This window comes from Protopterus annectens, chromosome 4.part0, assembly GCF_019279795.1.
Source record: "Protopterus annectens isolate FY-2018-M chromosome 4.part0, PAN1.0, whole genome shotgun sequence".
Taxonomy (NCBI): domain Eukaryota; kingdom Metazoa; phylum Chordata; order Ceratodontiformes; family Protopteridae; genus Protopterus; species Protopterus annectens.
This window is the reverse complement of record NC_056733.1, coordinates 279,360,310-279,386,983: the sequence shown is the minus strand read 5'-3', so window position 1 is coordinate 279,386,983 and position 26,674 is coordinate 279,360,310. Positions and strand designations below refer to the sequence as shown.

The following is a 26,674-nucleotide window of genomic DNA, read 5'->3' as shown; positions in this document are numbered from 1 at the left end:
TTTGTGCTTCAAATCTTTTAAACATTCACTAAAACACAGTCACCAATAAACTGTTTTTGCACACTCAATTATCCACATATACACTGACAAAACAGCAGAAGTCACACACATTTCTAAGGACCAATGTGAAGCAGTCATTCATTTCTTGATATGTATGCATTCTCCCAATCATTAAGAAAAAAGCGAACGTTAAGGAACTAATCTCAGAAGACAAACAACATTACTGTTGTGCAGTGACCTCAGAAGACAAGTAATTGAGTTTCCATAGCATTTTTAACTGCTTTAGTACTCTGACATTTATTAAGATATGCTGGTACAGTGTGCTGTGGGCACACATGAAAACAGTATGCTGTGTACTGACCTCAGAAGACAAACAACATTATTGTTGTTGTGTTCTTATAACTTGGTGTTGTTTGCTTTGCCCGCTCTTATTATAAATTTGTTATTGGACACTCCTCTCAGTCCCATCACATCAGCTCATTCTAAAGATTACAGTGAGATTATCCAAAAAGGCCCACCCCCTTAGCTTCTTAACCTTGAATTATCTTAGGTTTTCTCCCTTTCTACTTGACAAAAAAAAAATGACACTCTATTCAGCTGTTTTTACTATATTTTACTGTATTTATACAGTGTCTTTCTACTTTAATACTATTTTGCTTTTGCTCCTGTTCTTTGGTGTTCAACTGCATTTATTCTGCCTCTTTTATTACTGCTTGTTAGCAGCCTGATTACATTGAGAACAATGTTCTACTCATTTGCTGCTTTATTTATACTGTTTTTTTGCTGTTGTGACTGTGATTTTAAGCATGTTAAATTTCAAATATCTCTGCACATTTTAGCATAGGCTACATTCAGTCTTATGGAATCTAGACTGTCTTGTATCACCTGAGCAATAAAACCAGCTCTTCACTGAGCTACTGAAATTTCAGAAGCATCCGTTGCTTCAAGTAACTATAAAAAGAAGTTATGTTCTTACCATAACGTTCCATCTGTGTTGTCAATCTTCATTCATTCTTGACTGATGGGTTCCCAAAAACTCTCGAGATAGGGGTCTACCCACAACACCCCTCTTCCCTTTACCTCAGATCGAGTTTGCCTTGTAGTAAAGAAAATATAAAAGCCTTGTCTAAGGTATAACCTATAACATCCCAGGACTAGGTCCGAACCCAAAGGAGTCTTTTTGAGGGAGTGGGAGGGTGTGATGTCAAAAATGAATGAAGATCGACAACACAGATGGAACGTTACAGAAAGAACAATAATTTTTTATGCGATATTGTCAATCTTTATTCACTCATGACTGATGGGGCAGAGTCCCCAGCCACTTTAGATCCTGGGCGGCCCTAAGGAAGGATATTCCTGAGCACCATAGAGCCAAAAGATGCTCTTCCCCTGGAGACCATGTCTAATTTGTAATGGGTGATAAAGGTATGTGGAATAGCCCAAGTTGCAGCTGCATATATGTCTTCCCCTAGACACTCTGGAATGAAAGACCACTGAAGTAGAAACAGATCTGATAGCATGAGCTCTAACTGTAGTAGACAGCTTGAGTTTGTTCTGACTATAGATAAAGGTAATATATTCTCGAAGCCATTTTGACATGGTGACCTCTGAAACAGGCTTGCCCAATCTGGGTCCTGAAAAGGATAGAAATAGTTGGTCTGATTTTCTAGCAACTTCATTCTGTCCAAGTAAAAACATAATTATCTGTGGACATCCAACAAGTGCAAACAGTGCTCTCCTTTGCTCGCAAAATTTGGGAAGATAACTGGCAAGTCTACAGCCTGGTTGATATTAGATTCTGATAACACTTTGGGACGGAAGGTGGGACTGGTTCTGAGTGATACTCTTTCTTTGTGAAAAATGATACAGGGATGATTCACACATAAATCTTTTAACTCTGAAACTCTCCTAGCAGACATGATAGCTACTAGGAAGAGGGTCTTCCAAGATAAAAACTTGAGGTCAAAAGTAGTTGCTGGCTCAAATGGCTGTTGAACTAGGCACTGTAAGACCAAGCTCAAATCCCATGGTGCTACAGGATCTTTGAATGGGGGTTTTCAATGCAGAACAATTTGGATAAACGATGAGACATCAAGGAATGGTTATCAAAACAGTTACAAAAACTTGAAATGGCAGCCAAATGAACCTTAACTGTGGATGTACAGGCCCCCCCTTATCAAACAGGGTAGCTAAACATTCCAGGACCTTAACAACTGATGCTAAGAAAGGGTTTTTGTAGTTTGCACATGCCCAAATTGAAAATATTTTCCATTTGCTTAGATAAAGCTTCCTGGTGGATGGTTTATGGGAGGCCAGAAGTATCTTTTGTACTGGAGAGGACAAGTTATTCTGCCTGGCTATTACTGGAATTGGAGAAACCAAGCCATCAGCTTGAGATTTTGAAGATTGGGATGCACCAGGCCCTGAGGGTGTGAAAGCAGGTCCACAGCTGGATCCAGAGTCCAAGGGCGGTGAACCAGATGAGGCCAAAGAAAAGGGAACCAGATTTGGCAGGGCCAATAAGGAGCAATGAGAATTACTCTGCTTCTTAACCTTTGGGCTTTACTCAGAAACTGGAGGAATCAGTGGAATGGGGGAAGGCATACAGAAGTCCCAGGAGCCAATCAAGGAGAACTGCGTCTCTCGGTGACTCCCTGTGGTGGGGAATTAGGGCAAAGTAGCTGCTGCATTTGTTGCTTATGGGAGAGGCAAACAGGTCGCAGCACGGCTGATCCCATCGACGAAAGATCATTGTCGCTATGTTGAGACTGACAGACCAGTCATGAGGCAGGAGAATACATCTGCTCAGTTTGTCTGCAATCATGTTGGCATTCCCTAGGATATGCTTTGCTAACAGAAAGCGGTTGGAAGCAATAGCCCACTGCCAAACCCTTAGAGCTTTCCGACACAGACAACTGGAATGCTTGCAACGCTAAAAGCATTACCCTCAATTCAAGGACACTGACGTGCACACTGTTCTATTGCAGGGACCAAGTGCTTGAACAGTCTTTCCCAGATAATGCCCCCCACCCTAGATGGGAAGTGTCCATGGTCATTACGGCCTTAGGCTGAGAGAGGGAAAAGGTGCAACCCCACAGATTCTCTTCTGGCCTCACCCACCAAGATAAATCCTTTCTGCAGCTATTTGTCATCAGGACTGGATGGGATATGGGATGTGTTAGAATCAACCATTGTGACGCCAAGAGCCACTGAAGCAGCCTCATGTGGTACCTCGCTAGGGGTACTAATGTTACAGCTGCTGCCATGGTTCTCAGAGCTTGTAGTACCAGACGAGCAGGAACTTTGTTTTGGGAAATGATTAGCTGAACTTCAGATCTTAGTTTTAACAGCCTGTGAAGGGGAAGGGAGGCCACACAGGTCACAGTATTTAATCATGCTCCGATGAACTCCAGATCCTGCATGGGAGCCAATTGTGACTTTTCCTTGTTGACTGAAATGCCTAATGCTTTGGCAAAATGTAGAATTAAGTATATGGTGTAAAGCAGTAGATGCCTGGAAGGGACGGTGAAAAATTTTGATGGTGTTGCTGAAACCAAAGTCTGATTAAGACAAAGTCTTGTTGACTGCTTACTGCTGCAGTCAAAGTCTGGTTATAATGCAGGATTTTGCATAGCTGCACTTACAGTCTGTTTAAAACACAGAGCCTTGCAGACTTGTACACTGATGAGAAAATATACTCAGCAGCACAGTACTATATCAACTCTAGCATAGTTACTAATACAGATTTTACTTTTATAACAGATGATACTGTTACAGTTACAGCTTTAATGTTCAAGGTTTGCTTTTTAGTACAATTATGAATGAAAAACCTTATACTCTTCTCTCCAAGTTACCTCAGAACCTGAGTTCTTACATACCCTAACACAGCTTGATTTTACAATCTTTTCATACAGTTCTTCTCACATAATTTAGATTCTGTTTACTTTTTAAAGTTGTTTTTCTGCCGAATCTGTGACAGAGCATGTCCATTGTATGGAAACATCTGTGAGGAAACACTTCTGCTAATGTTGTGAGAAGATATGCAATATTTGCCTTTCAGAAATGTTTTCCTGTTGATTCCGTGAGAAGGCATGTCCATTAACAGAAGTCTGTAAGGGAGCATCTGTGAGGAAACTCGTCAAACTGTTCTGCCGATGTGAGAAAAGCATGGAATATTTGCTTTCCAGAATTATTTTTTAGAATATCTGTTGATACTGTGAGGAAGCATGTCTATTAACAGATGTTTCTTTTGCAAAATCCATACATAGTATGGATGCCCATTTTACAGTGCTAAACTTTATACCTACATTCAAGCAAACGTTTTAGTTTTTGCTCTATTTTTCAGCATATTTACAGCAGAATTGATTTTGACCTTTTACTAATTGTTCAGTACATTCTACCAGGTGGTGAAGAACCAGTCGTCTAGATATGGAAGCACCCAGAATCCTTGTAGTCTCGAATTAGCTACCACGACTGCCATGTATTTGGTGAACACCCTGGGTACTGTGGTGAGACCGAAGGGCAGTGCTCGAAATTGGTAATGACTGGCTCCCGGCCGGAAGCAGAGATATCTTCTGGACTGCTTGTCCATTTTATGTGGTAATATGCATCACGAAGATCTATAGAGCACATCCTGAAGATCTACAGAGCACATCCAATCATCCTTCTCTAGAAAGGGAAGGATAGACAGAACCGTGACCATCTGGAATTTTGTCTGTTGTACAAATTTGTTTAATAGGCTGAGATCCAGGACTGGTATCCAGTCCCGTCTATTTTGGCACTAAAAAGAATCCTGAGTAGAATCTGTACCCTATTTGGTCTGGTGGGACTACTTGGATGAATCTTTTTTGAATCAGCTTTTGAATCTCTACTGCTGCTAGATCCCTCTGAATGGGAGACTCATCAGGTATTCACTTTTCGGGTTCTAGCAAAAAACTGAAGGAGATATTGTAACCTCTGATAATTATTTTCTGCACCCAGGTATCTGAGGTTATTGCAAACCAGGCTAAATGGTGCAGAGAAAATCCACCCCCCCCCCCACCACCACCAACTGCCTCCAGAGGTAAACAATCTGTCCTCCATTCAGGAGCGCTGATAGGGTTATCCAGAAAAGAAATCTCTGGAGCCCTGGTTACGCGGACCCACTCTGCCACAGGGGTGGGGGGAAAGGGGGTCTTCAAGAAGAGTTGTCTCCTCTCCCCCAGGGGAATACTCACCACATCTGTCCAAAAAAGGCCCTTGGGTCTTCTTGAACCATATTTTTCCATTCCTCTGATTCCTGGAATAAGGTTGTTGTGGAGTGGAAAAATGAACACCCACAGCAGAAAGGGTTTTTTTTGTCTTTTTCACACCTGGCTAGTGTGTCTCTAACTTTTGGGCCAAACACGGAAGTACTATCAACAGCAGCATTTATAAAGAAAGACAAAGTATTCCACGAAGTCACACAAGCGCATACAGACATGAAGCCTAATAGCAGTGCCTGTACCTGCTACTCTAGATGTCCCTTCGGTTGTATTAGTAATAAGCTGCATGGATAAATTTGAGATCAACTCCAGGGTGGCAAAATGAGAAGCAACCTTATCTCGAACCTCGTCAGATACTGCTCCTGCATGGGTGTCCGAAAGCTCAGTTATCAGATCCCTTTATAGTCTAGTAAAGTGTGGCAAGAAGTTCAAGGACCTAATAGCAAAGGTCAATGAAGCAAAGACCCACTTCCCAAATCTGTCCATCGTCTAGGACTCTCAGTTAGGAGGATGGACAGTTGAACTCTCCTCGGCGAGTTCCTTTTTGGTGGCCACCACCACCATGGCATCCACTCTTCGACCAGTGGGGCTGATCTTCTGGGACTGACAAAATCTTATCTGGTCTTCAAGAAATAGACTTTATGGAGTCAGGAGCCTTCCACGCTCGCAGAACGATCAACTTAACTAGGTCGCTAGCAGTCGGTGTCACCCAAGTAGATGGGCAGGCACAAAAACCTTGTAAGAACACAGACTCCACAAAGGATGGGTTTGAGGGCTTCCAATCACCCCTCTGTTTCAATATTTCTAGAATGTCTCCAAAGGAGACATCTTTAGGGGGTGAGCGGGGGGGGGGGACCTTCCCCTTCATCGTAATCAGTGTCTTCTGTGACTGATTCATCTGGAGAATCTAGGTGCTTCCTCTTGCATGTCCTGTTATGGGGATGCTCCTCAGGGAGAGGTTCTGAGGAGGACTCCGAAGAAGAGGGACCCTGGACAGGGATATCTTGCAGCTTTTGTGCCTGCTGTCCCAGCATAGCAGACGGTGACAACATCAAACCAGGAGATACATAGATACGATACTCCTACAAGGAAGGAGCCAGCTGGGAGTCTGCTAAGGCTAGATCTCTCTCCATGATCTGGAAAGCAGGTCCACCTGAAGAGGGATGGGAGCCTGGAACTGAGAAAGACAACCTCGGAAGCAGGGTCACACCTCACTCCTATGAACCATCCTCCAGAACAGGAGCCAGGGAAGGGTTCGAAACTGACATGGTTCTGAGACCCAAAGACAGTGCTGTAGGAACAGCTGGAACTGTAGAAATGGCCCCAGAACTGACAGCTGAACCACGGTTCCAGATGTACAATGGATCCGAAGTCAACAGAGATGACCCCGGTGCTGAGGTAAGGTCTACCGTTGGCACAGAGGTAGTTGGTACCGGGAGAGTAAAAGTGAAGGGCTCCAAACCTTGGAAAGCAGTCGAAGGAGGATAAACTGGTGGAGTCCTAGGAGAATAAGCCTTGGCTCCGGAAGAGAGAGAGAGGACTAGATATGTGTGGGAAGACATCCGGCTGCCAAAAGTTGGTCCACCAATCTGACTACGGCCACTTCCGAGAGACTCCTGGAAGAACGGATGGACATTCCCGAAGGGGACTCAGGTTTACCAAGAAAGGGGATGGGGAGCTGACCCAAGAAGAGGTCTACCAAGGGGGAATATCTAGTCCTGGGAACTGAAAGTGTTTGACTTTCGGCACCATCGGTTGTGTAGAGGGGGAAGCCTGGACTAAATAAGAAATAGCAGATGTTGGAGCAGAAACTACTGTTGGTGGAGAAGAGGTCATCGGTGCCGACGTAGTCCATATTAGTGCAATGACTGTCGGAACTGAGGTGGACTGAGCCACTGTTGGAGCCAAAGTCTTTGAGTTGGTCAATTTAAGAGCTTTAACTCTTGGCTCCACAGAGGCAGATGGAACTTGTGATTTATGAGACTTTCCTTCCTGTGCCAAAGGTGAGGATGACACAGTGAGTGACTTCCCTTTTTTGACTTTATTTTAGCAGATTTAGAAGTCTCAGTCTTAGAGAGGGCTTCATCGAATGGACCTTTTAACAAGCCTTTTAAAATAAGCTTGTTTTGTCTTTCCGCTAATGTACAGGCACTAAAGCCCTGACAAATTTTACAAACAATTTTAAGGTGAACGGAGCCCAGACAGTAAACACAGGAAAGATGTCCATCCGAATTGGGCATCTTTCTGCCACAATCCTGACACTGTTTGAAGCCGGATGCTCCTTTTTGTTTCCCTGCCACATCCACTCACACTGAGAGACACACCCAAAGAGGAGAAAAAGGAAAAGGGGCGAGAAATGGTTTTCTTCTTCTTTTTTTTTTTTTTTTAAATTACCAGAAAATGTAAAAAGAATATACCAATAATGGTATTTAATGACTATTGGTAAAGGGAGAGAGGGAAAGAGAGAGAGAAAAGGAAAGTAGGTTACCAGCGATGGTAACAAATACCATTAGGTAAAAGAGAGTGGGTAAAAAGTAACTGCAGTCAAAAAACACACACACACAGGAAAACAGCGATAGTTATAAAAATAGATTAAACAAAAGTCTCTAATACTAATTAAGTAAAAAAAAACAGTAAATATGAGTACTTAGCTGAGAGTATCGACTGACACATCCGATTTTCAGAGCAGCAACCACGATCTGAGGTAATGGGAAGAGGGGTATTGTGGGAAGAGCCTTAGCTTGAGAGTTTTTGGATGCCGCGAGTTATATGTAACTGCCGAGTCGGTTCAGAGAGGTCAGAACCGAACCCATCAGTCAAGAATGAATGAAAACTGACAACACCACATGGGCCTGTTCTTGCTCTTATATTGCACTGTTAATTTGCATCTACATGCTACTGTCCGTTTGAATTGTCGGAACTGTTTTTGGCCACACTGCACTGCATACTGTACTGCTTTGGCTGGAGCATAGCCCAGTTCCAGGCCTGCTGTTTCTGGGTCTGTTTTGTAACTTCTGAGCATCAAATTCAAGCCATTTGTTGGAGAAAGCCTTTCTGCACTCTTGTTGGAGGAGAGTATGCTGTCTGGGTCCCATCTAATCAAGGGTGATTGGACTAGAGCTCAGTGTGTGTGTCCTTACTGGCTAGTTTTAGTAAAAAGGGTTATTTCTTATTTTATATAAGCCCCGCGTCTGCAGCTGCTTGAGTGTAGCACACTGTCATTCACTGCCACGTAGCGGTAGTTACCATTGATGGTTACAGTAGCAAATCTTTTGCTTGTTAAATTTTCCCTTAGCACTTTGCTTGAGGTCCTCCAGAGGTTTTTCGTGGCTCAGCTCTACTGTCAGGTAGAACACTAGGCCTAGCCTCAGAGGTACCAACACACCTCTCACCCACTAGCCATTCCTAAGTGCGACCTCTCTTTCTGACCATATAAATTTACCTAACACTTTGGATGTACAATTTCCCACAGTTTCTCCAGCCAGCTTGGCTGACACAGGCATCCTGAGGCAGTGTAGTAACTGCCTCATGTTCACCGACAACCCTCTGCTCCTAGTCCATATAAACCCAACATGTGAGAGATGCACCTATATTAAGAACCTTGAATGCATGCTCTTTCACACACCAGTCAGTACATATGACAATGAGCGGGCTGTCAGCATGCACTCCTCACCTCCTACTCCACCCAAACCCACATCACACATACCTACATATGCGGAAATCCTCACCAGAAACATATCTAAACACCAGAGACCTCCCAAACACAAGCACTCTATACATACTTTCTTTGCAGAACACAATACACATAATAGCTCATATACAAGTGTCTCAACTGTCAAGCCCTTAAGGCAAAACACAAAACCAAACATATTAGTAATAGAGGATTCCTTCGGGAGACACACAGATGTCCCTCTCGCCATGCTTGATAAGGAAAAGGTCACGGTCACCTCTCTGTCAGCTGCCAGGATCCGCCATACCACACATGCACTCAGGTCTCTAAACAACAGGTACTGTTATGACTCCTTTATAGTCCACGTTGGCGTGAAAGAGTAGTATAAAATTTTACCATAACCATAGATGTCCTTCTCGTTTACATGCTGCAGTATTTGTAACATAAAGGAGTCCACCTAAAGCTGACTCATACGTCAGGCCAGTATACAAAAGTCTAATGCTACTATGAGGTACGTGATATTCAAACATACGTCGGTCATACAGTGAAAGACTGAAGAGAGAGGAAAAAGGTTGGAAGATTGATGGACTGACAGAGATGACTCATTGACCACCTTGGGCATAAAAGAGGGATTAGTGCATAGGGAAACGCTTTCTCTGTAAAAAACTGTGAAGGGGAGGATACACCCTTCTGGCAGAGGTAATGGCCAAGAGAAGGACTGTTTTCCAAGTGCAGTGTTGCAAGGAACCAGAGCTTGCTGGCTCAAAAGAGGCCAGTGTAGGCTTTTCTAAGACAAAGTTGAGATCCCAAAGAGGGGGAACTGGTTTCCTTGGTGCTGTGATGTGGAGGAGGCCTTTTAAGAAGACTTTAACTTCCAACTTGGAAGCTACAGGGGGAGACACAGGCAAACAAGCAGAAATAGCAGAAAGATGAGCTTTTACTGAGGAGTATGGCAGTCAACTCTTCAGTAATTCACACAGGTAGGACAGGACCACTGGAACAACCACTAACAGTGGTTGTAAATCCTATTGAGATACCAGATGGAAAACCTTTTCCATTTGGAAACACAGGACTTCTTAGTTCTGGGTTTTCTAGCCTCCTGCAGAACTTGCAGCACATCCTCAGAAAAAAGTTGTCTGAAGGGAATCAAAATCCTATCACCCACAGAGTCAGTTGTAGGGTTGATATCTGTGGATGAACCAACGTTCCCTTGTCCTGTGCGAGTAGTTCCATTCTGTGAGGTAACTTGTGGTGAATGCCCTTAGCTAAATGCAGAAGAAGGAGGAAACAATGCTGTCTTGGCCAAAAGGGAGTCACCAGCAAGATTTCTGGCTGCTCCTGCTGGACTTTCAACAGGACCTTTTGAAGAAGTGGGAAGGGGGGGGAATGCATAAAGAAACATGCCCTTCTGAAAGAATAATAGACTGTCCACCTTCCATGCCAAGGGATCTGGGGCACTAGCACAAAACTTGGGAAGTTGCCAGTTCATGGGGGAGGCAAAGAGATCCACCAGAGGTATACCCCCATCAATGGACCATGTACAGAAACACAACCTTGTGAAGCATCCATTTGTGGGACTGAATCATGGAGTTGTTCAGTGAGGCTGCCACCATATTCTGAGTGGAGGGAATATAAACCACCAGGAGGGAAATTTGACTCTGGACAGCCAATTCCCAGGCCTGCAAGCCCAATATGCACAGGAGGTAGGACTTTGTCCCTTCTTGTCTGCTGACATAACAGAGGACCGTGGTATTGTCTGTAAACCATCTTAACACCACCCGAGGACAGACGGGGTTTGAAGATTTGTAGGGCGAAGATCAGGGTCCTCATCTCCTTTAAATTGACATAATCCCTTTTCTGGGCTGGAGATCAGACGTCTCTGAACCTCCATGAATACAGAGCTGTTCCCCATTCCATGTCTGATGCATCTGTACAAAGGTGCTGAGCGGGATGAGGCGGTTGTAAAGGTATCCCTGGATTCTTTTACACCTGTTGGATCCACCAATGTAACTCCTTTTTCAGGCAAGGCAGGTGTGGGATAAACTCCAGAGGGTGGGAGTGTTGTATCCAAACTGTTCTCAAAAAACACTGGAATTTTCTCATGTGCAACCTGCCTAGGGGGAGCATTGGAACTGTGGAAGCCATGAACCCCAAGAGGTGAAGAAACTCCCTGGCATTCAGGAAGTGTGGGAGCAAGAGGTCTTGGAAGTTGGAAGTGAGGGGACAGGACCTTTTCTGGGGGTAAGGAAGCCAACCTTTTGTTTGACTGGATCATGTACAGTTGTGTACACCTGCCATAAATGTAGAGTGTATTCACTGTTGCAGGCATCACATTTGGATTATCCCTGCCAGTCGTCAGTAGTATAAAGTAAAGCAGTCGCCATTATATCAATTTTTCTTGCCCTAATTTGTCAGGAACCCCCAAAGTAGGAAGCCAGGTTCTGGTGGAAGAACACCACCAGCGGAAAATAAATACCAATATGTCCCTTGTAAGGAAAGAAAGAGAATAAAGGGGGATGGAGGGAGGGAAAAGTACAGTTTTGTACCTACCATAAATGTAGATGTTCGAGTGCTAATACAGCTGCAGTCATGCCGTCAGGCGGGTCCTCGGTCGGCCGAATTCCAAAGTCTAGGTCAGGCGTCAGAGGTCGTCGCTTCTTCCCTGATGTCAGTGCGACAGGGGTATAAAAGAACCAGCTGACGCCATTTTCTTCAGTTTTTCTTGCCCCAGATGTCAGGTGCCCCCAGAAGGAAGGCAATACATACATTTATGTAAAAATGCAATGCAATATAATAAAAAAACAGTAGTTGCAAGCAAATACACCATAAAAGAATACCCCAATCAGGTTGTATGAGGAAGTGTTAGTCATTAGGCCTGTCCCAAGAGGGGAAGGAGGGAGGGAAACCTGGACTGCAGCTGTATTAGCACTCGAACATCTACATTTATGGTAGGTACAAAACTGTACTATGTTCATCGTGCATACAGCTGCAGTCATAACAGATGGGTAGAATCCCAAAGCTAAAAAAGGGGTGGTAGGCACTAGGTGGAACTAGGAGGAGCCAGGATGCCCTACAAGACTGCAGTGGCAAAGCCTGCTCTAGATTTGGAGTATAATGGTAGGTGATAGTGCTTGGAGAAAGTATGTACAGAACTCCAAGCGGCTGCTTCCAAAATATCTTTGGTAGGAACCCCCCTGAGGAAAGCTGCAGAGGTAGCTGTGGCCCTTGTGGAGTGAGACCTGATGCCTGCAGGTACAGTTTTACCATGAAAAGAGTAACAAAAGCGTATGCAGTGGGCTATCCATTTTGAGATTGTCTGTTTGGAAATAGGCTTCCCTTGAGCTCCTGTAGCATAGGACACAAAGAGTTGCTCTGATTTTCTGAAAGGCTTTGTTCTGTCCAAATAATAATGTAGCTGTCTGTGAATGTCCAAGGAATGTAGTAGTCTCTCCCCTTTGTTTTGAGGATTAGGGTAAAAGGTAGGTAAGTGGATAGCCTGATTCGAGGCTACCCTGGATACTACCTTTGGCATAAAGGAAGGATTGGTTCGTAAGGAAACTCTGTCCTGATGGAAAATGATGAAAGGCTGCACAGCCATGAGGGCTTGTAGTTCCGAAACCCTGCGAGCTGAGGTGATAGCCAGAAGGAAGGCTGTTTTCCAGGACAAATATTGCAGTTCTGTTGAAGCAGCTGGCTCAAAAGGAGGGAAGGTCAGTTTTTCTAGAATGAAATTGAGGTCCCAAGCATGTACTGGTTGTTTCCTGGGGGGTTTTATATTCTTAGCCCCTCTGAGGAACTGTCTTAAGAGGGGGTGAGAGAATAAAGGAGGATCAGTGTTGTATTCTGCAGAAATGGCTGAGGCATGGATTTTGATGGCGGAGAATGAAAGTCCACTGCTTAGCATCTCAGCTAGGTACTGTAATATTTGAGGTAAATTCAGTATTCCAGGATTCTGACCCTTTTTCTGATTCCAGGCACAAAACCGTTTCCATTCTGCGGAGTAGGCTTTTCTAGTAGAAGGCCTTCTGGCCTCCAAAATGACATCCTGCACCTCCTTGGAGAGTAGGGTCTGTTGTGAATTTAAGGAATCTTCCATGCGGCTAGACTGAGTGTTTTCAGCTGACTGTGAAGAGTTTTGAAGTTGTGCTGAGTCAGTAGAAGAGGCATTAGAGGCAGGATCTATGGTGGGGAATGCGTCAGGCTCCTCAGGAGTGGGTACCAGTGTTGTCTTGGCCAGTCTGGAGCAATGAGAATCATCTTTGGTCTGTCTGCTCTGGTTTTTAATAGAACTTTGGGCAGCAGAGGAAGAGGTGGAAAGGCATAAACTGTCATTGTTGTCCAACTGAAAGAGAGTGCATCCACTTTCCAGGCCTGTGGATGAAAGGTCCTTGAGCAGAATTTGGTCAATTGGTGATTTCTGTGGGAGGCAAAGAGATCTATGTCTGGCTTTCCCCATGCTTGAATTATTTTTGTAAAAACTTGAGGATGCAACTTCCATTCGTGTTGATCTGTCATATTTCTGCTTAGGTTGTCTGCCAGCGTGTTTTCCTTGCCTGGCAGGTACTGTGCTTGAAGTTCGATTTGTAGTTCCAGAGCCATGTTCCAAAGAGACATGGCTAGCCTGCATAGGGGGTATGAATGAGTTCCTCCCTGTTTGTTTATGTACCACATAACTGTGGTGTTGTCTGTCCTTATCAATAGCTGGCCTGGATGCAGTAGGTCTTTGAAAGCCATAATAGCATTTATTACTGCTAGCATTTCCTTTTGATTGATGTGTAGGTGCTTTTCTTTTTGGGACCATTTGCCCTGAATGCACCGATCTGTCCGAGGCGTCTGTTGTGATGACTTGATTTGCTTGAGGCTTGCAGAATGGGAGACCTGTGTTTCTTTGGCATGCTTGAGCCCACCACAGAAATTCCTTTTGAAGACATGGAATCAGTGGTATCATTGTTTCCAAACTGTGGCTGTGTTGAGACCATAGGTTTTTTAGGTACCACTGAAGTTTCCTCATATGCAGCTTTGCACATGGGATTAGCAGGATGCAAGATGCCATGAATCCCAGAGCCTGCAGGATTTTCCTTGCAGTCAGCCTGGTGAAAGTTGCCAGTTTTCTGAAGTATTGAGTTAGTTGCCCTTGTTTCTCTGGCATGAGGTAGGCCATCTGGGTATTTGTATTCAAGCTGGCACCAAGGAAAATTATTGTTTGAGAGGGTATTAGCCTTGATTTCTTTTTGTTGACTGTGTATTCCAGAGAGGTCAACAACATTATTACAAACGCCAGATGTTTCAGAAGTATGTGCTTGCTGTCCGCTTGGATCAGGCAGTTGTCCAAATATGGGTATATTTGTATCCCTTGAAGTCTGCAGTAGGCAATTACTGATGCCAGGCATTTCGTGAACACTCTGGGCACAGTAGATAAGCCAAAGGGCAATGCAGAGAATTGATAATGGGTTGAACCTGCAAGAAATCTGAGGTATCTTCTGCAATCTTGTCTGACTGGGACATGCAGATATACCTCCTTGAGGTCCAATGTTACCAGCAATGACTCCTTGCCCAGCATGGGAAGAAGCTGCTGTAATGTGAGCATCTTGAATTTTGGCACAAGTAAAAAAGTGTTTAGGATGGATAGGCCCAAAATAGGTCTCCAATCTTTGCCCTTCCTTGGTACCAGGAATAGTCTGGAATAAAAACCTTGACCCTGTTCTTGTGCAGGTACCTCTTGAATAGCTTTCATGTCCATGAGATCTGAAATTTGTTTTTGTGCCTCTGCCCTTTGATTGTGTGGCAGGTTTGGCATGCCTCTCATTTTTGGAAGGGTGTGAAAGTGGAATCTGTAGCCTCTGTCTATAATGTCCAGGATCCATTTGTCTTTTGTGACAATATGCCAATTTTTCGAAAATAATGCCAGTTTTCTGCCTAAAGGTGCTGCCATTTGAGCCTTGCTTGGCATGCAAAGGGGAAAGTCATTGGTTCTGCTTTCTGAATGGCTGTGAACTATCCTCACCACCTCTTTGTGTAGGTGCTTGCCATTGTCTGCCTCTAAACGATCCTTGAGATTGCCCTCTACCCCTTGGGCGTCTGTATCTACCTCTTTGGGGTCTGTCCGTGGCTGGAAAGGACCAATTTTTTGAAGGCCAATTTCTACTGAAACGTGGAGGTTGTACCTGTAGGAAATCTTTCACTGTTTGCATTGATTTTGCCTTTTCCTCCATTTTCTTTAATACCTCCTCAGCTTTAACACCAAACAATACATCTTTTTGAAGAGGTGCATCTAGTAATTTAGCTTTGACATGATCTGGTAAGGTTTGCTCTTTGAGCCAAGCATGTCTACGTATGACTGATCCTGTAACAGCAGCTCTACATGAGGCCTCTAAAGCATCAAAACCACATTGCAAAGTATGTTTACCCACTTGCTCTGCACTATGTAACAAATCCTGCAACTCCTTCAAGTCTGGTTGTTCAGGTTGTGACATTTTGCTTTTCAACTGTGATAACAGAAACTGTTGGTACTTTAACATATGGAACTGACAGTTTAATGCCCTCATGGTTAAGGTGGCCGAGGTGTATACCTTTTTCCCCCACCTTTCTAAAGCTCTGGAATCTCTCTCTGAAGGTAATGGATTTTAGCAGTGGAGGCCTTAATTCCCTTGGGACCCTGTGAAATAGTTTCTGGGTCAGCCGCATGGCTTTTGTATAGGAATTGGTGTGAATCAGGAACCCGGTAATACCTGTCAGGCTTGACTGGAGCTGGAGGTAAAGAATCTGGGTTGGGGCAGGCCTCCGAATACACATCATCTAGTATGTCTAAGACAGGAGGTATAGCCAGAGGCCTGTGCTGAGGGAGCAAGGGGAAATCCCTAAGCCTTTTCTTGGAGTCTGAGTACTCTTGGCCTTCCCAGTGGAAGTGTTCTCTCAAGGTATGTAAGGTTTCCCCAAAAGAGTAATCCTCAGGGGGGGAGACAGAGGGAATAGACTCCTCTGCATCAGAATCTTCAAAAGGGGAGTATGAATGTTCCTGGTCTTCAGAATGTTCTGAAATAATGGAGGCCTGGTCCGAGGAAGGGGATTCTTCCTCCACTCTGGGCCTTTTGTCTGGGGGGGGGGGGGGGGGGGGTTGAGAACCCCTGATAACAGTAATCAAATCCTCAGCCATTTTGAGCATCTGCTTTTTAGGCATGGGGCCTTGAGAGGGACCCTGTGGAGCTTGTCTTTTAGTATGCATGGCTGCTTTAGACTTAGTGAAAGCCTTGATGGAAAAAGAAGAAGAAGGCCTGAAGACACCGGGAGAGGTGGCAGGCCTATCTAAACTCTTGAGTTTCCCCGCCAAGAGTGGCTTTGGTATCTGTAGTCGGGGTGTGGGCCGAAGAGCCTGCGACCTCGGGCACAGAAGACACCGCCAATGAAGTGTCATCGGTAGTCAGGGGCTGCGTAGGCACCTCGCTGAGAACCGGAGCACCTGTAGTCAGCTTTAGCGTGGTGTCGGTAGAAGTCGTGGACCTCGTATGTCGGTCCTTATCTTTGCGTCTTTTACTCAAAACTGGAGTCGGAGCATCCGACGACATAATGTAATTAAACTTTTTGTCAAAATAGTGTTGGGCGAACTCCGCACGACGCTTAATAGTGCGTCTGTTGAATGTAGCACAAAAACGGCAGGCCGAGACGTCGTGGTGTGGGCCTAAGCAAGGAATGCAGAGGGAATGAAAATCCTTATGCGGTATTTGCTTCCCACATGAAATGCAATTATTAACTTTGTCTGACATCGGTCTGAGGCAAGAAAAGTTTCAACGGGTACTTAGCTTTCAAGAAGACTTCGGTTGAAAAATATTCGTAATCTCAGGAGCTGGCCGACCGGCACTTGCGAACTGCTTCTGCTTCGGGCACCGCGCGGCAAGAAAGACTGAAGAAAATGGCGTCGGCTGGTTCTTTTATACCCTTGTCGCACTGACGTCAGGGAAGAAGCGACGACATCCGACGCTGGACCTAGACTTTGGAATTCGGCCGACCGAGGACCCGCCTGACGGCAGGAGAGCCCATCTGTTATGACTGCAGCTGTATGTATCACCATAAATGTAGATGTTCGAGTGTATTCACTGTTGCAGTCATTACATTTAGGTTATCCTGCTGGCAGGTTGCCTTCAGTCGGCCTGAATTCCAAAGTCTTGGGTCTTGCGTCAGTTGCTGTTGCCTCTTCCCTGACGTCAGGTCATCAGGGGTATAAAAGATGCAGCAGATGCCATTTTCTTCAGTTTTTCTTGCCCCAGATGTCAGGTGCACCCAAAAAGGGTAGGCTAAAAATATGTAAATAAAACATACATGCACCAAAATAAGCTTTACCTTCATCTATAAGCAAATACACCACCTAGGTTGCATAGATTAGAGAAGTAAAGATAAGTTCCAGCAAAAGTAAGGGGGATGGTGGGTGGGTAACCTGGACTGCAACAGTGAATACACTCGAACATCTACATTTATGGTAAGTGCACACAACTGTACTATGTTCTTCGTGTTTCACTGTTGCAGTCATTACATTTGGGTTGAGTCCCAAAGCTATGGTTGGGGGGCTGGAGCTAAACAGCATTAGGAGTGGCTATGAGGCCCTGCAGAACTGCAGTGGCAAAGCCTGCTCTGGATTTAGAGTAAAGAGGCAGATTGTAATGCTTTGTAAAGGTATGCACTGAACTCCAAGTAGCAGCCTCTAAAATGTCTTTGGTTGGTACTCCCCTGAGAAAGGCTGCAGAAGTGGCTGCAGCTCTGGTTGAATGTGGCCTAATGCCCTTAGGCACTGGTTTGCCATGGTGTGAGTAGCACAAACAAATGCAGTGACCTATCCACTTTGAAATAGTCTGCTTGGAGATAGCCTTTCCTTGTGATGCTATGGCATATGCCACTAGTAATTGTTCTGTCTTTCTGAAAACTTTAGTTTAGTCCAGGTAGAATCTAAGTTGTCTGTGTACGTCCAAAGAATGCAGAATTTTCTCCCCCTTGTTCTGTGGATTTGGATAAAAAGTTGGCAAATGAATAGTTTGGTTAAGGGCCACACTGGATACCACCTTAGGCATAAATGCAGGGTTTGTTCTCAGAGAAACCCTGCCTGGATAAAAAATGATAAAGGGTTCCACAGCCATGACAGCCTGTAGCTCTGACACTCGTCTTGCAGAAGTTATTGCTAGGAGCAGAGCTGTTTTCCAAGATAAAAATTTTATATTCGCAGTAGCAGCTGGCTCAAAAGGAGGTAAGGTGAGTTTTTCCAAGACATAATTGAGGTCCCATGCAGGTACTGGCGTTCTCCTTGGAGGCCTTAAGTTTTTGGCTCCTCTGAGGTACTGCCTTAATAAAGGATGAGAAAAGAGAGGTGGCTCTGTATTGTAATGAGCCGTAACGGCAGAGGCATTGATTTTAATTGATGAAAAAGATAGGCCTTTGTCCAGCATCTCAGTTAAGTATTGCAAAATCTGAAGAATATTTGGGACAGTTGTATCAGTTCCTTGAGCTTGGTTCCAAGCACAAAATCGCTTCCATTTCCCAGCATAGGATTTTCTAGTATTAGGCCTTCTGGCTTCTAAAATGACATCCATCAAAGCTTTACTGAGAGGTGTGGTTTGCATGGCTACATTATCTGCCATGCTGCCAGGTTTAGAGTCCTTAGTTGGCTGTGCAGAATCTGATTGTTTTGCTGGGACAGTAGATGAGGTATTTGAGGTAAGGTCCAGGCTGGGCATTGGGACAAATTCTTTAAGCTCGGATACCAGTACTGGCGTGGCCAGTCTAGGGCAATCAAAATCATTTTTGGTTTCTCCTGCATGACCTTTAGGAATACTTTGGGGAGGAGAGGCAGTAGAGGAAAGGCATACACTAATAGGTTTGTCCAGTTAAAAGATAAGGCGTCCACTTTCCAAGCTTGTCTGTGATAAGTCCTTGTGCAGAATCTTTTTAGTTGATTGTTGTGAGGGGAGGCAAATAGATCTATGTCCAGGCGTCCCCATTTTTTTCTTATCATGCTGAAGACTTGTGAATCCAGATGCCACTCATGGGGATTCTTGAGGTTTCTGCTTAGATCGTCTGCCAGAGTATTTTCCCTTTCCTGGCAGGAATTGTGCCTGCAGATGAACTTGCTAAGTCAATGCTGTGTCCCATAAAGCCATGGCTAGTCTAAAAAGGGGGTAAGAATGAGTGCCCTCTTGCTTGTTTATGTACCACATGACCGTGGTGTTGTCTGTCTTTATCAGTAGTTGTCCCGGATGAAGTAGGTCCTTGAAGGCTGTCAGGGCATTTTGAACAGCTAGCATCTCTTTTTGATTGATATGTAGATGCTTTTGGTTTGTGGACCAGGTGCCCTGAATGCCTCTTCCTGCCACGTGTGCCCCCCAGGCATAATCTGATGCATCCGTCGTTAGGCTCTGCTTGACTGGGGGTAGTGAGAATGGCTGTCCCTTGTTTTGGTGACAAGCCTTTGCCCACCATCGAAACTCCTGTTGCAGGCAGGGGATGAGAGTAATCACTGTTTCCAGGCTGTGGCAATGTTGTGTCCAGACACTTTTTAGGTTGTTGTTGAGTCTTTCGGCTTTTCCCGGTTAGGGGTCGCCACAGCGGAACTCCGGTCCGCTAATGATTGGTAGTTGATTTTTATGTGCCGAGTTACCAGCCCTGATGCACAACCTTCAACGAAGGTATGCCCATTCACGCATGTCTCCACACAGAAGATGCTCTAGCTGAGAATCAAACCGGACAGCGTCTTACTGTGAGGCGATTGTCCAGACACTTTTTAGGTACTATTGAATTTTCCTCATATGCAGTCTTGCATATGGTGTAAGTAAGATGCAGGATGCCATGAAGCTCAAAGCCTGCAGAATTTTTCTTGCAGATAACTGGGCCTTTGTTGCCATTTCCTTGAAACAGGTAGTCAGTTGCCTTTGTTTGTTTGAGAGTAGCCATCTGGGCAGTTGTATTTAAGCTTGCACCCAGGAATATTATCTCTTGAGAGGGTACTAGTTTTGATTTACTTTCGTTGACTGTGTACCCTAGGCATGTTAAAAGTTTTTCACAAATGTCAGATGCTGTAGTAGAATGTCTGTTCTTTGCTTGTATGAGGCAGTCATCCAAGTAAGGATATATTTGTATTCCTCTTTGTCTGCAGTAAGCAATTACTGGTGCCAGGCATTTTGTGAAGACCCTGGGCGCAGTAGATAAGCCAAAGGGCAGTGCAGAGAATTGGTAATGCTTTGAGCCAGCCTTGAATCTGAGGTATCTTCTGTATGACTGTCTGACTGGGACATGCAGGTATGCCTCTTTTAAGTCTAAAGTGATGAGGCAAGCCTTGCTGCCCAACATGGGTAGAAGCTGCTGCAAGGTCAACATCTTGAATTTTGGTATATCCAGGAAAGTGTTTAGAATAGAAAGGTCCAGTATTGGTCTCCATGCTTTGTCCTTTCTGGGTACCAAGAACTGTCTTGAGTAAAATCCTTGTCCCTGCTCCTGTTGTGGTACTTGTTGAATAGCCCTCATGTCCATGAGAGCTGTGACTTGTTTTTGAGCCTCTGCCCATTGATTTTTTGGCAGGTCTGGCCAACTGTTTGTCCTTGGCAGGGTATGGAAGTGAAACTTGTAGCCTTGTGACACTATGTCTAGAACCCATTTGTCCTGGGTTATAATGTGCCAATTTTGAGAAAAAAGTGCTAGTTTTCCCCCTAAGGGTGCTGCCAGAAGATAAGTGCTTGGTGCAGGCAGGGGGAAGTCATTGGGACTGTTTCCTATATGGTTGTGATTTGTTTTCTCCACCTTTGGAGGTAGAAGCACCCCATTGCTTAGACCTGTAGGAACCTTGCGGCTGTGATCTGCCTCTAGGGCATCTGGATCTGCCCCTTTGAGGTCTGTCTGAGACTGGAAAGGACCATTTCTTTGTTGGCCAGTGCCTGCTAAATCTAGGTGGCTGTACCTGTAAAAAATCCTTGACCGTTTGCACAGATTTAGCTTTGTCCTCCATTTTCTTTAACATCTCTTCTGCTTTAACACCAAACAAGGTGTCATGTTGTAATGGAGCATCTAATAATTTTGCTTTAACATGATCAGGCAGATTTTGTTCTTTTAACCAAGCATGCCTCCTAATGACAGAACCCGTAACCGCGGCCCTGCAGGAGGCCTCCAGAGAACCAAAACCACATTGCAAAGTATGCTTTCCAACTTGTTCAGCTGCATGCAATAAATCCTGCATTTCTTTACCATCATTTTCTGTTTAAGCAGTGACATGACATATTGCTGATATTTGAGCATATGAAACTGACAATTTAAGGCCCTTATATCTAAGGTAGCAGATGTGTAAATCTTTTTTCCCCATCTATCCAGTGCCCAAGAAACCCTGTCAGAGGGGGTAGGGATTTTTGCAGTGGAAGCCTTAACCCCTTTGGGACCCTGACAAATTGTTTCTGGGTCTGCAAAAGGGTTTTTGAAAAGAAATTTATGAGAGTCAGGGACCCTGTAGTATCTATCTGGCTAAACAGGAGCTGGAGGTAAGAATTCAGGGGTCAGACTAGACTCTGAGAAGACATATTCTACAATGTCTAACACAGGTGGAATAGCTAGAGGCCTGTGTTGAGGTAGTAAAAGGAAGTCTCTGAGCCTCTTCTTAGATTCTGAAAAATCTTGGCTCTCTCAGTGGAAGTGCTCCCTCGTGGTATGCAAGGTTTCCCCAAAAGAGTAGTCCTCAGGAGGAGAAGCTGAAGGAATTGAATCTTCAGCATCAGAATCCTCATGGGGGAAGAGAATATTCCTGATCAGAAGAGGAATCAGAAGAAATGGAAACCTGAGCTGAAGATTCATAGTCTGTCTCTTGCTTAGGTCTCTTATCAGGAGGGGGATGGGAACACCTGATCAAGGTAATTAAGTCTTCGGCCATTTTGAGCATCTGGTTTTTTTTTTTGGGCATGGAGGCCTGTCCATGTGGCTGGTGAACTTGTTTCTTTGCCTTTAAAGGTGTTTTAGTCTTTGCCTTTGAAGTCTGTTTAATATATAATTGTTTAGGTCTGAATACACCTTCAGAAGCCAATGCCTGCTCAGCGGCTCCGGACCCATTTGAGGGAATAACCTCCGAGGCTCCAATACCCTGAGTTTCCAGCGGCCTGGCCGAATCCACGTAGGAGACTCTAAAGTAGCGGGCATCAGGGGCTGCGAAAGCGCCTCACTGAGAACCGGTGAACCAACGACTTGCTTAGGAGAAGCTTCGTCGTCAGCTTTGGACCTCAGTTGCCTGTCCTTTTCTTTTTCTTTACGTTTTTTGTGAACTCCCATAGTCGGATGGCTACCTAACGACATTGTATAATTAAATCTTCGCCCAAAATAGCTTAATGCAAAATCATACCGATGCTTAATAGTGCGTTGGTTAAATCTAGCACAAAACCAACAACTAGAAACGTCGTGGTCAGGCCCTAGGCAAGGAATACAGTAAGAATGAAAGTCCTTGTGAGGTATTTCCTTCCCACAAGAAATACAATTATTAACTTTTTCTGACATCGGTCTGGAGCAAGAAAAAAATTTCCCCAACGGGGTACTTAGCTTTTAATGAAGACTTCGGATCTGAAACTCGAACACGAAAATCTCAGGAGTCGGCCGATGGGCACTTGCGAACTGCTTCTGCTTCGGGCACCGCGCGGCAAGAAAGACTGAAGAAAATGGCGTCGGCTGCATCTTTTATACCCCTGACGACGTCAGGGAAGAGGCGACAGCAACCGACACAGGACCCAAGACTTTGGAATTCAGGCCGATTGAGGGCAACCTGCCAGCAGGATAACCAAATGTAATGACTGCAACAGTGAAACACGAAGAACATCTAGGGGCTGGCTAGGATGCCCTGCAAGACTGCAGAGGCAAACCCTGCCCTAGATTTGGAGAAGAGAGGTAGGTGGTAATGCTTGGTAAAAGTGTGAACAGATGTCCAGGTGGCAGCCTCAAGGATATCCCTGGTCGGGTCTCCTCTTAGGAAAGCTCCAGAGATGGAGTTTGCTCTGGTGGAGTGCATCCTGACCCCCTTGGGGGGAGGTTTTCCCTGTTGTTTGTAGCAGAAATAGATGTAGTGTGGTATCTATCTGGAGATGGCTTTGCCTTCTGCCCCTGTAGCAAAGCTGACCAGCAATTGATCAGACTTCCTGAAGGATTTAGTCATGTCCATATAGAATCTGAGCTGTCTGTACACATCTAAAGAGTGCAAAATCCTTTCCCCTTGTTCTGGGGATTAGGAAAAAAGGTGGGCAAATTAATTGACTGATTGAGAGCCACACTGAACATCACCTTGGGCATGAAGGATAAAGAAGTTATGTACCTACCATAATGTTCCATGTTAGTTGTCTTCATCTCGCCTTCCTTCTTGCTGGTTGGGATCAGAGCCGATCCTCAGCTCCGACTTGGCCATCTTCAATAGCTCGAGAGCTGTTTACCAGCTCGAGGCTACCCCTTATCCCATGATGCCTAGCGATAGCTACCCAGATATCGTTTGAAGTAGCTAACTCCAGACATAACAAGAGAATAAACCAGTACTGGTAATTAATTGACTATACCTGCCATATTCTCTAAGACAAAAAAGGAAAACAAGAGAACAGACAGCCAGTGAAATAGAAACTACTCTCGGTCCACTAGCACAGGGGGGCGGAAGGTGGGACACAAGAAGGAAGGCGAGATGAAGACAACTAACATGGAACGTTATGGTAGGTACATAACTTCTTTATGTTAAGTTGTCTATCTTGCCTTTGTTCTTGCTGGTTGGGACAGCGTCCCTAGCACCTAATATCCTGGGTGGCTCAGTGGAACAGACTCTTCAGAACAGTGGAATCAAAGTTAGCTTTGCTCCTGGAGACCATAACCAATTTGTAATGAGAAATAAAGGTATGAGGGTTTGCCACGTGGCAGCTGCACAAATATGGGCAACCTAGACTGGAAGGCTACAGAGGTGCCAAAGGCCCTAGTAGAATGACCTTTCGGTTTAACAGGTAACTCTTTGTTCCTTAACTGATAAATGAAGGAAATAGTGCGTGACAACCATCTAGATAAGGTTACCTTGGAAACTGGGAGACCTTGTTTGCCCAAGGCATAAGAAAGGAATAGTTGGTCCGACTTCCTCATTTCCTTAGTTCTGTGCAGGTAAAAACGCAATTGCAGCTCAGATACTCTTTTAGCTGAAGTGATGTCCAGAAGGAAATCTGTCAGACAAAGTTAAAGTCCCATGCTGGCGTAGGTGCCCTTCTGGGGGGCCACAAGTTGCTAGACCCTCAGAGGAACTGTTTGATCAAAGGATGTGAGAAAAGGGGCTGTTCAGTGGGAAAATGAACAGAAATAGCAGAGACATGAATTTTTATAGGGGAGAAAGAGAGACCACTGTGTAGTAGATTAGCTAAGTAATCTAGGATGAGAGGGATGGAGGGCTTTGCCGTATTGGCTCCCTTATCCTGAATCCAGGTGCAGAACATTTTCCATTTATCTGCATAAGACTTTCTGGTGCTAGGACACCTGGCCTCACGGATAACATCCAGAACCTGTTTACTTAGAATGGCAGATTGGTTTGGGGTTAGGGAATAAGCCAAGCTGCCAAACTGGTGTAGTTTGTACTCTGCCTTGTTTGTATGATTAGGAAGATCTATAGATTGGTTTAAATGATTTTCTGAGCAGACTTTGGGGAGAAACAAAGGATTAGTCCTCAGAGCAACTCTGTCCTTATGAAAAACCAAGTAGGGAGGCAGAACACATAGAGCTTGAAGTTCAGAGATGCGTCTGGCTGAGGTAATAGCTACCAGAAAGAGCGTCTTTCAAGACAGAAACTTGATAGAGCAGGACGCTGCTGATTCAAAAGCGGGCAGAATTAAGGAAGTTAGGACTAAATTAAGGTCCCAAGGAGGAGAGGGATCTCTCACTGGAGGCCTAAGAAGAGTTGTCCATCTCAAAAAAGCTTTACAGAGCTTATGAGACATAATGTTAGAATTCGAAAAACCAACATGAAAGTTAGAAATGGCCACCAATTGCACCCTGATCGTAGCAGAAGCGGACCTGGAGTGAAATAGTTGTGCTAGGAATTCCAGAATTTCGTGGACAGGAGCTGAAAAGGGATCCACATTCCTACCTTTGCCCAACAGGAAAAACGTTTCCATTTGCTAGCATAAGTTTTCCTCGTTGTAGACTTGTGAGAAGAGACGATAATCTCACGGACTGCTGGGGAAATGCTGGGAAGCCTGGCTAAGTTTGGAAGTGGAGCAACCAAGCTGTGAGCTGGAGAGTTTTGAGGGACTGATGCAACCCGCCTGATTGATGAACCAGGAGGTCTGGAATTGGGTCCAGAGTCCAGGGCTGATCGAGAAGGTAACGGTGCAGGAACGGAAACCATATCTGTTGAGGCCAGTAGGGGGCAATGAGGATAATTTTGCAACCCAACGATATTGCTTTCTGTATAAGTTTGGGTATCAGGGGGAAAGGAGGAAAGGCATAAAGAAGTCCCTGGGGCCAATCGTGGACTAGAACGTCTCTGGGTATGTGACCCGGAAGCGGAAAAAGGGAGAAGTAGTTGCTGCATTTGCTGTTGAAGGGGGTGGCTAACAGATCGCAGCAAGGCTGTCCCCATTTGCGGAAAATAAGATTTGCAACTTCCTGATTCAGAGACCACTCGTGAGGCATGAGGATAACTCTGCTGAGCCTGTCTGCTATGACGTTAGATCTCCCAGGGATGTGCATTGCAATCAGAAAACGTTGGGAGGAAATCGCCCACTGCCAAAGTCTGAGTGCTTCTCGACACAGGGGGTAGTATCTGGTTCCGCCCTGCTTGTTGATGTACCACACCACTGACATGTTGTCCGTTTGAATAGCAATGGTCCCAGAAGGAAGAGAGTCTTGAAGGGCTTACAACGCCAGGAGCACGGCTTTCATTTCTAGGACATTTATGTGCAGATGGTACTTGTAAGGTTGCCAAGTGCCTTGGACTGTCCTGCCCAGATAATGCCCCCCCCACCCTATCAGGGAAGCGTCTGTCGTCACTGTGGCTACCGGAGGGGGTTGTATGAAAGGTCTGCCCTGAGTAACTAGTGGGGAAACCATCCACCAAGTCAGATGTCTTTCGCATGCATCTGTGATCATGATCACGTGAGTCATGGGTAGCTCTTGGAAAGACCACTGCGTAAACAGAAGCCACTGAAGAATTCTCATATGAAAGCGCACTAGTGAAATTAAAAGAATGGCTGCTGCCATGGAACCCAGAGTTTGAAGGACGTACCTGACTTGGATCCTTTTGCTCTGCATCAGAACCTGCACTTGCTGATGAACTGCAGACACCCTTTCTGGTGGTAGCCTTGCAAACATATCCCTTGTGTCTAAGACTGCTCCTATGTAAGTGATAGATTGACAGGGCAACAAGGCAGATTTTTCGAAATTTATTGCAATACCTAGCTGGGAGCAGATGTGATTGTGTAGTCCCGCGCTTGTAGGAGTTGATGCCTGGTGGTAGCAGTAAGGAGCCAGTCGTCTAGATACGGAAACACCTGGAATCCTTGACGTCTCAGATGAGCCGTGACCACTGCCATACATTTGGTGAACACCCTGGGGGATGTGGTGAGACCAAAGGGCAGAACTCTGAACTGATAATGACCTGCCCCAGCCAGAAGCGAAGATATCTCCTGGAGCGCCTGTCCATCTTGATATTGTAGTACGCGTCCTGAAGATCTATTGAGCACATCCAATTGTCCTGACCCAGAAAGGGTAGAATGGACTGTAGCGTGACCATCCGAAACTTTGTTATTTGCAC

At 45.0% G+C, this 26,674-nt stretch overlaps 1 protein-coding gene across 4 annotated transcripts in view; it reads right to left on the bottom strand.

The window, feature by feature from the left end:
* The window catches only part of MED13L (mediator complex subunit 13L), a 3,068,540-nt gene that overhangs the window by 698,637 nt on the left and 2,343,229 nt on the right, over positions 1-26,674 (bottom strand). The window lies entirely within an intron of this gene.